Source organism: Amblyomma americanum, chromosome 1, assembly GCF_052857255.1.
Source record: "Amblyomma americanum isolate KBUSLIRL-KWMA chromosome 1, ASM5285725v1, whole genome shotgun sequence".
NCBI lineage: Eukaryota > Metazoa > Arthropoda > Arachnida > Ixodida > Ixodidae > Amblyomma > Amblyomma americanum.
The window spans coordinates 160,486,238-160,500,638 of NC_135497.1; the positions used below are offsets into that span (position 1 = coordinate 160,486,238).

Genomic DNA, 14,401 nt, shown 5'->3' on the forward strand with positions numbered 1-14,401 from the left:
TCGCAGCACAGGCGCAGCCCTCCATCTTTTTTAGCAACGCCAACCACTTGCCGAGCGTGTGGGCTCTCAGCGGGTCTTATCAGTTCCCACTCCATGAGTGCTCAGCTATCTGCCTCCCCACATCCTTGCTATACGTCATGGGGACCTTGTTGGCATGGCTCGCCTGTGGCTCAGCATCTTCCGTTAGTATGATCTTGTGCGCTCCCGTAGTGCATTTACCGGGCCCATCGCTAAAGTCCTAGCCATTGTTCTCTATCAGTGCCTCTAACTCTCGGTGCTGTATTTCGTTCAAATGTTCGGGAGCATCCGGCGGCAGCGCTTCTCCCTGTGCTAAGCGCATGAGAAATGGTGTGGACATGGAAAGCTTGTTAGCATGGACAGTCTGACATGGGTCGTTGCCGAGTTCAATCACGCACTGCGCTCCGCATTACTTTCACAGGCCTCATCCATTTTTACATCAGATTTCCTTCTCCTTACTTCTCAAGCAACACCTGCCACCCATCTATCAATTGTTTGTCGACGGTGCGCGCGTTGTAATGCCCAATGTACAGTCTTTGTAAAAAATATACAGCCCAAGAGGTTTGCTGCCAAGCCGTGTAGCGTGGCTCTTAAACACATTTGACAGCCCTAAGCTTGGGAGCGTTGAGGACTTAAGTTCTTTCCGCCTTCATGGGATTAGAGTCCTTGCGTATGCAAGAGGAGCCGCGCTGCAGCGCTCAGAAGCAGACCCCTTGGGCTGTATACTTTTGACAAAGACTGGACCTGCGCTGCCGGGCTGCTATCGCCCGCCATTGCGTTTAACATTAGCTAGCTTTTCGCGCAAAGCTGACCAGTACTCTGCCGCTGGCGTTGCCAATGAGTCTGGAACCGTCTAGTCCCGATACAGGTTTTTTTTTGAGCATGAGTTCTGCCAAGATTCTGCCCCAGATTGGCTGAAACGGCAGCAGCCCTGTCGTCTCGTTCAAGACCTCTTATGAGCCCAGAGCAAGAACGGTACAAACTTGTTCCAGTCACGCCGTGCTCCTGAACGACGTCGAAGAGCATGGATTTGAAAATTATATTCCAGCGCTGAACCAATTCATTGTTTCGAGGACGGTCCGGCGTCCAAAACCTCGGACACGTGCCCAAGTTCTTGAGAACTTCCTGCGTAAGCTTTGTGTTAAAAGTTTCGCCCCTTGTCACAGCACACTGTTTCTAGGACTCCCATGCGCGGCCAGTAGTTTCAAACACACTGCATGGCCTACACGTGTTCATATCCACTGCGCAAAGCACGTAGCGGTGCCCTCGAGGTGATTGTGGCCCTATCGGTTCAATGCAGTCAATGTTCACCACCTGGAGTGCGGTCTATGTTCTAGCGATCGGCGTTATCGGCATCCGTTCCACCATGCGTCCTGGCGGCTTTACTTGGCGCGAATTCGTAATCATCATCATCATCATCATCATGATCATCAGTACTGCTTAACGTCGCGGCGACTCCAGGCTGGTAAACTTTGATGCGCTGCAGTGTTTTCCGTTTTCCTGGGTGTCCTGCCCGCGCTGAATAGTATGCCATTTTCAGCACCTCTGCGCGCCGCACAAGCTCTCTACATTGGTGTTGGGCGACAGGCTCTTGATGGAAAAGAAGCTCGTCCCGCACCATCACTCCGTGCATTCCCTTCTACAGACTGAGCCCAAGCTTCCCGGAGTGCCTCATCTTCAATTGGCGCCTCACGAAACGTTTGCCTCGTCTTCCGCGCTACCATGGTTTCCCTTCCATTTCAGTCGGTTGCTACCGCGTCGGCTAGGACTTTGTCAACATGCTTTCGTCTCTATTCTGCTTGTTTGTCAGCTTCTTCTTGTTCCCAAGTCTTAACCCGACCTCTGAGAAGCTGCTTATAGTCACCAGGAGGGATTAGAGTGCCCATCTCTGCTATTAGCTTCTGCCCCGCGGTGCAGCTTAAATTGCAGTTAGGGGAGCGTACGCCAGCTCCACGGCAACCTGCTTGCCGAAAGCGCCAGTGAGCTTTATTGTGGACCCTGCATATTCGGATCGTGGAAAAAGCGATTTAGGGATAACCGTGATGTCGGCTCCCGAGCCTACGCTTGAGCTTTGCCACCACTGAACAATGACACCCAGCCCTAGCGCTCGCCTTCTCACTGGAGGGCTGTGCCTGTGTTTCTCTCGAGATATATGCAAAGTGGCCTTTTCTGGCAAGGGGACAGATGCTCGGGCGACTACTGACTTGTCGGCGCGTCCGCCCTCGCCTCCGGCTTTTCCGTGGTCTGTTTTTTCGGACAAATCCTAACGAAGTGTCCGTAGCCATGAAAACTAAAGCACTGCTTCCGTATGCGGGGCTCCGTGCTGCTCTGTCGAGACTGAATTCCGGCGCCCTGTTTTACTTCTGAAGGCTGCTTCCTTCGCTGTCGTCGACGCGCTTGCCCCCACCGCGGTCTTATACCTCCGGCTTTCGACGTAGTTTTATGCCGGCGCTACAATATCGCTAGGTATAGGTTTTAGAAAACCCGGCTTCTCACTGTACGCTCTAGCTTCTACGCTGAGGATTTCCCACAGTTTGTCCGCGACAGCGAGCTGTTTGAACTCTTCTAGAGATGTTACCTTGCTTCTGTCTGAGTAGTTCTCCAGGTGCACCGCAAACTGCCCCCACGTCTGCTTTGAGCCTTTGTTCGCAGAGGAGCAAATACAGTTGTACTCGGCGGCTGTTAGCCGTAGGGAGCCGAAATTTTCGCTTTCAAAAGCATGTATTCGCTCCTTTCCCCAGCCGATAAACGCGGGAGTGTAGGCCGCATGCCCTGCCACTTAACCGTGGCAATGCTAGTCCAGGGTTGGAACTTCGTACGTTTGCAAGGTCGTCTCTACATCTTAAAACCACCCTGCCACTGGAGCTTCTTAAAGCGGCATCGGCGCGAGGAGATCGTCTAAAAAGGTTTGCAGATGTCAACCTTCCGCCTTCGTCCGTTCTCCCGCTTGCTCTCGCCGCACTAATTCACAGTTGCGTTCCGCTTGGAGAGCGACACTGGCGCCTGCAGCGCCAGCCGTTACTCCTGCACACGTAGCTCGGCAATTCGTAATTGCATCTGCAGGTCTGTCATTTGCCGTAACTGTCGAAAGGCTCGTCCGACTTCCCTTTGTCTGACTCGCGGCTGCCAACTCGCCGCTCCCTGCCCATGTATCCATGTATCTCTGTTCAACGTCGCCACCCTTGAAAACCCGAGGCTCTGTCATGAACACGAGCCGGGCAGAAAGGGAAAAGTGCTCGCCCGACCACCGCTGCTGCGCTTTACGAGGCTGCCCCATGTGGAAGATTTGGCCCGGAAGTTGTCGCTGCATGCACCGCGCGGCCCCGGTCCGGAACGCGCCGCCTATTCAGCATTGCCGCTGTCGTCGTGCCCCGCTGGGCTTCTCCTGCAGGTCGGCAGCTGCCCATCTTGTCGAGACTGCGCCAGTTGATCAGGTTCTTCCTTCTTCTGTGGTCGTGACTGAATCGGGCAATGCTGTGGAACTTGCTGAATACAGGAGACTACAGGATTTAATTGAAATGCGCAGCACATTCTAGGGCGGCTCAGAGGTATGGTGGTAGCGGCACTAGGGTATATTGGCCAGGTCGTTTGGCTGCAGGACGTGCCGCCGTCTTTGCCCGCGTCTATCCTTCGACTAGGGCAGCGCGCATACAGGGATCTCCCTGGCTGCGTTCGCGGAGGAACCGCCGCCACCAACGGCTTCTATTTCAGCTGGACGCGCTCGGAATCCCTCGCCGCGTTCAGGCGCTTCTGCTTTTCGTGATGGACGGCGCGCTCAGCGTCCCTCGCTGCTTTCGCTGCTTGCCGCGCTGTAGCGCTCTTCTGCTCTTCTTCGTCCTCAACAATGGGTTGGAAGGTTTAGGCAGCCTTCTCACTTCCTTGTGCGGCTGCTTAAAGCTGTGGTTAGCGACATAAGCGAGCCTTCAGATTTCTTCACTCATTCGGCGCCATTTCTCGGCCACAGCGGTCGCAGCACCGCTGCCGCTGCGCATTTGGAAGAGCAAAACTAACTGATGAAAGATTACGAAGGCCACTGAAAACGTGTAACGCGAGAGGCGGCCAATTCCAACTCGCAGCACGAGAGCATGCGGCGATCAGCGAGTGGTATAGGGTAATCGGGAAGCGAAGCTGTTCAAACTAAAACAAGTGTGAATTAAGTGTGGATTAAAATCAACATTTGTTTCCACAAATTAAAGTATGGATTAGAACAAGTGCGAGTTAAAAAAAAACAGGCTCAACAACTGATCATCGTATCCGCCTTACGGTCAGAGAAGCATTTATAGAGACAACACTGCCTTGCGATCTTCTCTTATAACGTTTAAGGACCTAGGAAACCTTGACATCCGCGGCAGGATGCTGAAATGCTTGAGTGATTTTCTGCCTGTCCGTTCATTTCAAGTACGTCTCGGTGCTACCCTGTCGAAAAACTTCATTCAAGAGGAAGGTGTGCCTCAGGGATGCATTATATGTACTCCACTCTTCATAGTAAAAATGGACTCCACAGTGAAAATAATCTGAAAATCCATTATCTGTTGTCTACGTCGACTACCTCTAAATTGCGTGCACGTCCTCCATATCAACATGAGAGAGACAAATACAGCAGACAGTAAATAAACAAGCTACATGGGCAGACAGGAATGTATTCATGTTTTCTACACAGAAATCAGTGGCTGTTCTTTTCTCGCTTAGAGGAGGACTCCACGCCGACGTCATCCTTTACCTGAATGAACTCATGCACACTACCAGTACAACACGAACAGAAATCTTTAGGTATAACTTTTGATAAAGCAAAGTTCCCATTCCTGCCTCAAATAAACACCCCCATAAAGAAATATTTCTTAACATACTCAAAACTGCTGTCACGAAAAATCTGATAAGACATGCCTTTTGCACATTTACCGCTCCATTGTGCGCTCATTCTTAGATTATGGGTGCATAGTGTATGAGTGTGCGAGGCCGTCATACCTGAAACGACTGGACTCGGTGCATGATCAAGGTTTGCGTCACTGAACTTAGGCGTACAGAATATCTCCCATAAAAAGTGCTTATGTAGGTACAAATGAACCACCCCTAACATAGAGAAGAGTGCTCACTTGCGCATACGTACTGAAAATAAGGTCGCTACTGAAACGTCTCTCCTAGCGCATAGTTGCAGAGTGCACTTACAAAACACTGTTCAACAATGAACCCTAATCGATTGGGTCTATGCTACTACGCTTCGAGAAGAAATGCCGACAATTTGGAATACTAGACACACTGCCCATATCGCCCGGAGACCTGATCCTCTACCACCTTGGTACAGCCTCCCCTCTGTATGTGGCTTTACACTAACTCGCTTCCACAAAAAGCAAACACCACATGAATACATTTTAGAGGAGTTTTTGGCACTAAACGAAAAATATGAAGATTTTTTTTACACAGATGGTTCTAAAACAGCACTTTACTTCGGAAGTGCTGCAATACAAGACAAATAGGAGAAAACAGTAAGGTTGCCTCAGTGCGCAACAGTTTTCATTGCTGGATGTTAAGCCATTTCTGTGGCTGTAGAAAAAATAAATAACGTTGAAAGTGGTATCATTTACAGCGTAATCGGATCACTACAACCCAGAAAGCCAATAGAACTCTTAATAGGAGCTATCATACATAATGTAGTAACAGCCGAAACTCAAGGATATCTAGGTTCTGCTGGGTACCTATCCACGTAGGAATCAGCAGCAACGAGGGAGCTGATATGCGTGCCCCAGCCGACCGTAATGCAAAAAATACAGCAAGTAAATATACCGCATAAAAACTGTATGAATCTTCGATCGAGAAAACCGAGAGCAAAATGGCAGGCTTGATGGGATAACAAAGTGAACAAACTTACCTAGTCGATAATCGTGGAAAAGAGATCATGTAGTCATCAAGAACGCTTCGTCGAAGTAATTTCATGTCTCCTTCGAATCGGACACACACATCTGACGCACAAACTTCATTTTCATGAAACAAGCTAAATCGATATATGAAAGATGTGGAGATGAGCTCACAGTAAACCACGTATTACTGTCGTATATAAAACTCGAAAACTTAACGAAAAAGTATTTTTACTCCGTTTCACAGCAAACAGATCCTTTCCCACCCGTTTGCCTCTAGGAAACGATTCACCTGCTGGAATTTCCTGTGTTTTAGTTTCTTAAAGGAACGATGTTCCTAAACAAATTAATGCATCAAAAATTGTCAGTCTGTATCCACAAAGTATAAATACGTTAAACCCTGCGTTTGTCGCATGATAGCCTTAGTTGCTTATGTGCCGTAAAACCAGGGTATCGAACAGGAATTTCTTCGGCTTTAGTTCCGGGTTCGGCTCCGGAGTGACATTCTCTTCCAGTTCGAACAGGTTCGGGTCTGGATCGAACCGGTTCAAACGGGTACAGGACCCCAAAAAAATTCTGAATGCAGATGGGTTTTAATCAACCTTTTTATGCTGTTTGCGTTTCTCTGGGACAGAGGTATATAAAATAAGAAATGCGAAATTTGTTTATTGCGAGGTGTTCTCAGTTAAACCACTTTAATTTACTGTTCGCTTAAAAAGATAAGAACTTGCGGTGAGAGCCGCAAAATCAAATGAACTCAAAATTAATTCCGATGTACATACGGAGAAAAGCTAGTGAATTCTGCATCTACAAAACCCTCCAGCTTGAGCAGTTTCAGTGACCCCGTCGCGCGAGTAATAGGTCTCCCCTGAAGCTCGCGTGAGTCAGGAATTTCTCCTTCGCACAGTGCTCACGCGGGCGCCATCAGGGGGGGGGGGGGGGGGGGGGGGCGGGGGGGGAGACTTTTCAATGAAAAGCAGAGAACCGCCGCATGCGCCCTATACTTTACCGCGCACTACTGAGAAAGGAAGCTGCCTTGTATCGGCACCTATATACAGGGTGTTTCACTTAAGACCTCACACAATTTTAAAAAATAGGCTTTTTGAGTTAGGCGAGCCCTTTTTTTCGGCGCAGCATTGCCAGCAGTGCAGTGCATCAGAATACAGCTAAGACGTGCTAGCTAGCAGGCTGGTTAACTAATATTGAATAGCTGACTTAGCCGTACACACCCCACATTATCCCGCTCCAAGAAACGTAAACCGACACCAAACTCGCCAGTTTTAACTGTTACTGTCAGGCTCCTTAATTATTGATAGGCGTGCAGCCCACCGTAAGTGATGTCCATATATGATTGTAGATCAGAAGGGTAGCGGATCTGGCTAGTTGGTGCAGATTTGACATTTTCAGAAGCGCTAAAACACCGAGGACGCAGAGGGAGCGCTCGTCCCTGTCTGTTCCCTCTGCGTCCTCGGTGTTCTAGCGCTTCTGAAAATGTCAAAGATTGTAGACTTGCCTATTTGCGTATTTCGACGAGTTACTCGCACTGGAGAAGTTGCTTGGCCTGCAAGCTTCTCGAGAGTGCGTGTATTTTGGCGCGATGTAGCCAAAACTTGTTGGGCCACAGCGCCGAGGGTAACCGCGTTTTTTAAATTCTAAAAACTGATATGGATATTACTTACGGTGGGCTACACGCCTCTCAGAAACGTGATGAAGTTATTAACAGGGACTTCGAGGGTCAAAGGAGTAGGTTTCTGGACCTAGGCCCCCACTTTTCGCCGAAACATGTCTGTTGGGCCTACAAGCCAACGCAGAACCAACCTGTCCTGCCCTTTGGATCAGTCACTCGAAGTTAGGTGGTGGTGATGAAAACATTTATTTATCATAGAGAGGGGTGTTGGGGGTCGTGACCTGAAGGGTCACGCCCTTACAACCACTAGGTTGGATGCCTAGTCAGGCACCCCATTGGCGGTCGCCGCAGTCCGGGCGCGCTGCGTTAAGGCCTTTTGGGCCTCGAGGGTGCAGCAGCCGGACGGGGTCGCCTCCCAGTCCTCTCGAGTGGGGTTTGGGATAGGGGGCAGGGATGGGTTCTGCTGGCAGGCCCACACCATGTGGTAGGTGTCAGACACCTCCCCACAGTGAGCAGCGCCCATCGAATTGAGGATCGAAATGCTTTAGAGTTGCCGGGCACAGCATCGTGTTAGTGAGCAGGCGCAGGAGTACCCGTTCGTTGGCCTTCCCCAGCCCTTTGCACGGGGTGGGGGAGAGTTTGGTGTGTGGATTTGTAATAATTGCATATTTCCTTAAAAGTGCAAACTGGATTGAAATCGGAGTCCTGGTCAGCGTAGGGTCCCGTGGGAAATGCCCGGAGAGAGAGCGCTCGAAGTTAGTGCAACGAGCCATTGCCCGGTCATGCTTTAATAATGTTCTAACATGCTCATGCGAGCGCCGCCTTGAAACGACCTTCTACAGTCAGTGTAAATCACCTACGTTCGTGGTTTCTTGCTTGCGTCGGCCTACGCGCTGATGTGCATAAATGTAGGCACAACGCACTACAATAAAAATACAGTTGTAGTTTGCGCTTGTGGGGTGTTTCTTTCTGTCCGTGTATTTTGTGTGCGCAGTGAGAAAATGACGTATAATGGATGAACACGTAGAACGGCCGCGTCCAACGAGGCCAGTGTTCAGAGACCAGTGCATTTTAGCGCAGGAGGTGTATGCTGCGCAAGTTCAAACTCCTGACTGGTTGCCCTTTCTTGACCTGTTCGCGTTCCGGAATTTTGATGTGCGGGCGGAGTAAGGGAGGGGTGGTAAAATGTTAAGGAGAATTCCCAAGGTGGAGTAGATTTGCGAATGGAGTAATTACTCATTGTCATCCAACCAAGCGCAGCCATACGGCTACAGAGGTAAGATATACAGCTTTCTCAGAAACTTTGTAGTGAAAGAAAAATGCGTCCCGGTCTGGGGTTCGATGCCAATGAGTAATTACTCCCTTATTATTATATATTTGAGTCGCCCAGAACCCGCCCTTGACTGAAGCGTCTCGCCTGGCCTTTGTGCGCTGCGCTGCGATTTCAGAACACTTGCAACCGTCGGGCGTATCATGCAGGCAGCGCGTTGTCTCGCGCGCTATCTTTCACTCCGCTAATTACGGCGCGAACGATTCGGTCTTTGAGCGGTCGGCTTCGAGCCTTGCCGGCACGGCTGTAGCGCCGAATCGGGGCGCTCCAGAGGAGGTCGAAACGAACGTGGGTGAGTCGATAACGAGGCTTTCGATAATGATCTGCTGAAAATATGTGCACCCTTTGGTTCGTATGCTATAACTGTTCATGTGCCGCTCCGTGTTTTTAGGCAAGGTTCACTCTTCAGTCTGGGCGTTGTGAAAAAAAAAAGTGTGTGCAGTCGCGGCCTGCGTGCTCTGAGCGCCAGCACCATGCACACTGCGGGGGCAGCCCGTTTATACCTGGTATCTGCAGAATGCCGCTCGAAATACCGCCGCCAGCGCTCCTGGGGGCGGACGAGGACTATGTAGCTTAGTCTGTAGAGAACGGCCGTTCGCTTGGAAACGCGAATTTCGTGACGCGAATTCGAGCCTTTGCACGTGCATGCATCGGAGCAGCAACACGCTGTACCAGTGAGGCTTTTTTGCTGGTTCACCTGTTTGGGGCGCAGAAGTCCGGCATGAAAGCGCTAGGGTGTGATTGTGTGGTTAGCGCGCGTGCGTAGCCGATTCATAGCAGCCAGCGAGTCCAAATCGCGTCAAGCCCAGGCGCGGGACAGTCGCGCAAGAGAATAAGCTGCTCGATTGTATAATAGGCGCTTAGAGATGGCCACGTCCTCCGGCCGCTGCGCCGGTGACGTGACTCGATGCTGTCTTAGTTATACACCTGGGGCAGTCTCGAAATAATAGCTGCGCCGTTGCATCAACCTCACGCAGATAATTCCGATAAAAAGCTGATGCAGCCCGGGGCGCATCTCGGGGCACGTAGTCCCACCGCGTTTGTCAATGTAAAATGTGCGCTCTTTTGTCTGATTAGCGGCGTTCGACGACAGCGCTTGTCCCCCCTGGGTGCAGAGAACCAACTGTCGTATATATGGGCGATGTGCGCCGCGGAACCAACTGAATAACCGTTCTATACCAGCACGTCTGGCCTATACTCCCCGCGTGTCTTCGTTGTTCGCACGGGAATGCGCGGCTGCCGAAAGCGGGAGCGGAAAAGGTGTTGCGTTCTTGAGCAAAATATTTTATTCCGAGCATCGTGTTGGGAGATTGGGGTAAGGGTTGAGAAAGTGCAAAAAAAAAATTGCTGTTGGCTGAATGGGATAGCCGGTAAGAATTTTGCGATTAAGGGCCGAAGAAAAGCGTAGTAAGGCGCATGTGTATTTGCAAAAAGACGCGGCGACCGACTGCGCCATCCCCGCCGAAACCAAGCCACAACCCGATTAGTCAGTAAACTGGGGTTGCACCTCACTGCGTTGTCCGTCAGGGCAACACGAGAACATCGGAGTGGTTTAAACGGTACGTCATTTGAGCAAAATGCTACTTGTATGAGAGCAACAGCTGTTAGCTAAACATCCCAAGTCTTGAAGAGCGTATATAGCCTCCGACAGCACTTGTTCGATGAGGGCTTCATGACTTCCTTGCGCTCTCTCCAGCAACGATGTATTGACGTTTCGGATTGTCTGTAGTCCCACCGAGGAGCACGAGCGGCGACAGCTTCCTGAGCGTAAACGGCGACAGCGACAAGATACCGAGAAACGTGCTGTCGCTGTTTCACGGTTCTGTGAAACGGCGAAGAAGCGTCGTGTCGTAATCAGCCACGTAGCCGCCCTTCGGCAACCACAAAGCAATGATGGCGGCAGCGGAACAGGCGGTGCGAAATGAATTATCAGACACGCACGCACACATCCGCGTCGTGCGCGGATGGGTAGAAAAATTGATATGCAGCGCGGATATCGTCGGCTGTCAGCTGAGCGCTCCTCCTGTTGGCGACAGGCGCTACGCGGCGAGAGGCGCTTCGCTTGCGCTGTCCGAGCTCCATTGGCCAACGCTCACTCCAAGGTGGCAGTGACGGCTGCGCGGTTGTATCTGCACCTGTCGCTGTTATGTCTATTCGCCAGAGCCCAACCAGGCACCTGAGAGGAATTACGTAAGACCTTGTCATGTTTCTTTTTATGTCTGCTTGTTTCGCACGTGACCTCATGCCCGGAACTGTTTCAGTGGCGACAAGGAAAGCCTTATGCAGGTACATTTTCTGTCGATGTGAAATGTCTTTGAAATAGCAGGGTCTCCTGTGCAGACTGACAACGAGGCAAAATGTGTTATTAGGCCTGGGTACTTAGCGGAAATGATTCCAATTGCCGTATATTCTGACAATCAGGCACTATGTGATTGTTTACATGACGAATTGTAATTTATACTTGCACACACACAAAAAAATTGCATAGTACATTAACAGCGCATCGCTACAACTCTATGCCGGTTACATAACTTAGCTGTTGGGTGCGCAGACTCGTTCAGAAAGTGTTCGGCATATAAAATGAGTGGTCGCGCCGATTTCAGGCCGTTTTCTCGATATAAGGCAACTGCAGAGGTGGGCATTTACCTCAAAAATCTGGACCTCACCTCAACCTCAAAAAGAATTTGCCGACCTCACCCAACCTCAACCTCATCAGTTGAGGTTGAGGTCTCCTTAGACGCCCTCACCTCACTTTTCCTGAGGCCACTGCTGACCTCACTCAACCTCACCTCAACCTCAAATTGTAAGGTTGAGGTCGGCTGCTCGACCTCAGAAAACAAAGAAAAACAAAACAAAAAGCCATCAAGAAGTTGTTCAGTTAAAAACAATTCTGAGAATCCTGTCAGACAGGACAGCCAAAATGATGACGGAAGGTGTGTACAGACACTATTGATGTGCACGCAATAGGAGAAGCTTATAATCTGGGATGAACCCTCAGGGAGTATATGGCCTGCGGGCAAGGGTGTCCCATACGCGGTTTTTTTTTTTTCGCGGCTGCAAGACCGCTATATATATATGCTGTGCGGGGTTTCGGCATAATAAGCGAATTTACAAGAAGGAACAAGGAACGGGGGACCAAAGAGAGGTTATTTGGAAGGATAAAAAAGCGAAATTATATTTGCATCTGCTTGCATTACGGAACGAGAATATACAGAATTAGTGTGAGATTCAAAAGGGGAAGTCACCGATCAAAAGCTTCGACGGTGTTGTACAGGTTTTTCTGGCTTCGTGCTTTTTTAATCAAATCAGCAGGTGTCCTTGTTAGGAACCACGTGAATCACATTCTCTCGCCTGTGCCGACTACTCCAGTTTTTGTTAAGTCAGCTGGTAATGTACACCAGGATAACCTTTATTCGACTGCAATGCAGGAACCATGACGTCAGCGCCGACAACGAGCATGAACACGAAGCAGTCTTGCTTGGGGCCACCCGCGCTGCGACGAAATTATTGCGTGCTTGTTGGACTGAACTTATTTGTTTGCGGCATCAAACAAAGCTACCGCGGTTAAACGTGAGTTACGTGCTTTGCGCGCTCCTGGGAGTTTGAGCCGACCGGCAGGCAGCCGGGTGCTACGCCAGCGGGGCAAGGGGGAGGGAGAGTGGCGTGCTGTGACAGTAACACTCCTTCCGGGAAGACCAGAGGGGTGCGTCTTCCTGTAGGCTCGGGATGAACGGACATTACGGCGCAGCACCGGAAGCTAAGAGGGAACTGTGGCATCCGGTTGCCGAAACAGCTGAAACCGAACACCAAGCGTCATTGCATGAACACTTCGGTGATGCGCTGCAACTCCGCTTCGGAAGCGGCACTCGTCGGAGTAAGACATGGCAACTGCAAAAAGTCTCGAGCTCAAAATGTCGACCTCATTGAATGACGACCTCACTCTACCTCAAACTCACGCGTGAGGTTGCGATCTGGTTTGCTGACCTCACTCACAAAATTTCGAGCCGTCGCCGACCTCACCTCAACTTCACCTCACGACGTGAGGTTGAGGTCATTTTGAGGTTGAGGTCGACCTCGTGAGGTGGAAACCTCATGAGGTTTCCCACCTCTGAAGGCAAGTATGTGCGGAGAAGCAGCACTGCTTCGCGTCGACGGCCAGAGCGGTGAAATACGGCGGTGCATATTGGTGCTTCTATACGCGTGCATCCTCGAAAAGCAATGTAGAAGTTCTAAAGGCGTGTGCCAACTTGATAATCGCATAGCCTGAAAAAAATATTTGCTCGCTGCCGGCAATACAAACGCTGGATTTCAACTCATTGGAGTCCAGCGTTTGTGTGGTAGTTAATTTGTAGGGTGGTTAATTCAGGCCGGGACCTAGGTTGAGAGGAACAACTGCTAGGGTGGCAGATGGCTTGGTGCTGGGCAGCGACTCTTTGCAGACAGGGGGGAGATGTTCTTTTTGAAACGCTGTGCACAGTTTGTTCACAGAATATACATTACCGAGTCGATGATGGACGGCCGCCACAAACTCAGCTGGATGTGAAACTTCAGGTCAGAGCTCACACCTGGCGAAACCCTGTCAGCCTGACCGACCCCAAGCGAGCGCTATGCTTAGCTGCTGTCTCGCTCTGAGAACAAAGCCAGCTTGACTCTGTCCGCTCTCTCGTGCTCTCTGCTCGGAGAACCACTGAGACTCCTCTCCGTCTCGCTTAACTTCATTCTCGGTCATTCCCTTTTTTAGGCGGCATCCAATGAAATTGTTTTCGGCGCAAATCTCGTTTTGGGTGACGCCACGCATACCAGACTTTCAGATGCCGACCCGAGCTAGGCCTTGCTCGCGGAAAACCGGAGAACGACAAACACGATAAGTGCGCGAGCGAGCATTGATGCGACCCGTCATACGCGGCTGCTGCACGTGGTCCAGAGCCCGCCTCAAAAGCCTCCTCCTCGAGTACACAAAGCAGTAGGCTTCCGTGGCAATGTGCGGTGCCGGCCGTTCGCAACGAGGACGCATTCGACAAAGCGACTCTCATGGCACGCCATCACCTTCGAGCGCACCCAACCCTCGCTCTGCGCAGAAGCGGTGCCGCCGACAGCGGCTTTCATTGAGCGTCTCGCGAATGCGACAATCGTCCGTGTCTTTCTGTCCTTGTTTAGTTACTGCTAGAAAATTCCTCCAAATTTGGACGGCAGCCAAACATAGCCCAGCTCTCTGCTCTCAGTGCGATGATCTCCCACCACCATTTTCATCATTATCATCATCCCCGGCCCGGTTACATTCACTGTCGGTCAAAGGCCTCTCCCATTCGTCTCCAACTAGTCCTGTACAGAGCCAGCAGTGGCGACCATATCCCTGCAAATTTCCTATTCTGTTTGCCTTCTCTCAAAGTCGACCTCGTTACCCCAAGGCACCATCGATTATCTTCCATATTACATGGCTCGCCCGTGCCCATTTTCATTTCTTGATTGCACCGAGGGTATCAATCACTCGTGTTTGATCCCCATAACTACAATTTCTCTTCCCGCCTCTTAACGTTGCTCCTATATTTTTATCTCCGTAGCTCGCTGCGATTT

General features: G+C 50.6%; 1 protein-coding gene across 4 annotated transcripts in view; it reads left to right on the plus strand.

Moving 5' to 3' along the window:
* The window catches only part of LOC144114062 (alpha-(1,3)-fucosyltransferase C-like), a 48,963-nt gene that overhangs the window by 7,154 nt on the left and 27,408 nt on the right, over positions 1 to 14,401 (plus strand). The window contains exon 1 of one of the 4 annotated variants that reach the window (XM_077647519.1): positions 8,983 to 9,119. The exons of 2 other annotated variants lie outside the window; for them this stretch is intronic. The gene's annotated coding sequence lies outside the window, so the exon portion shown is untranslated. Of the gene's footprint in view, positions 1 to 8,982; positions 9,120 to 10,875; positions 11,018 to 14,401 lie in introns of those variants that run through there. One more of the 4 variants, XM_077647520.1, reaches the window with a different exon arrangement.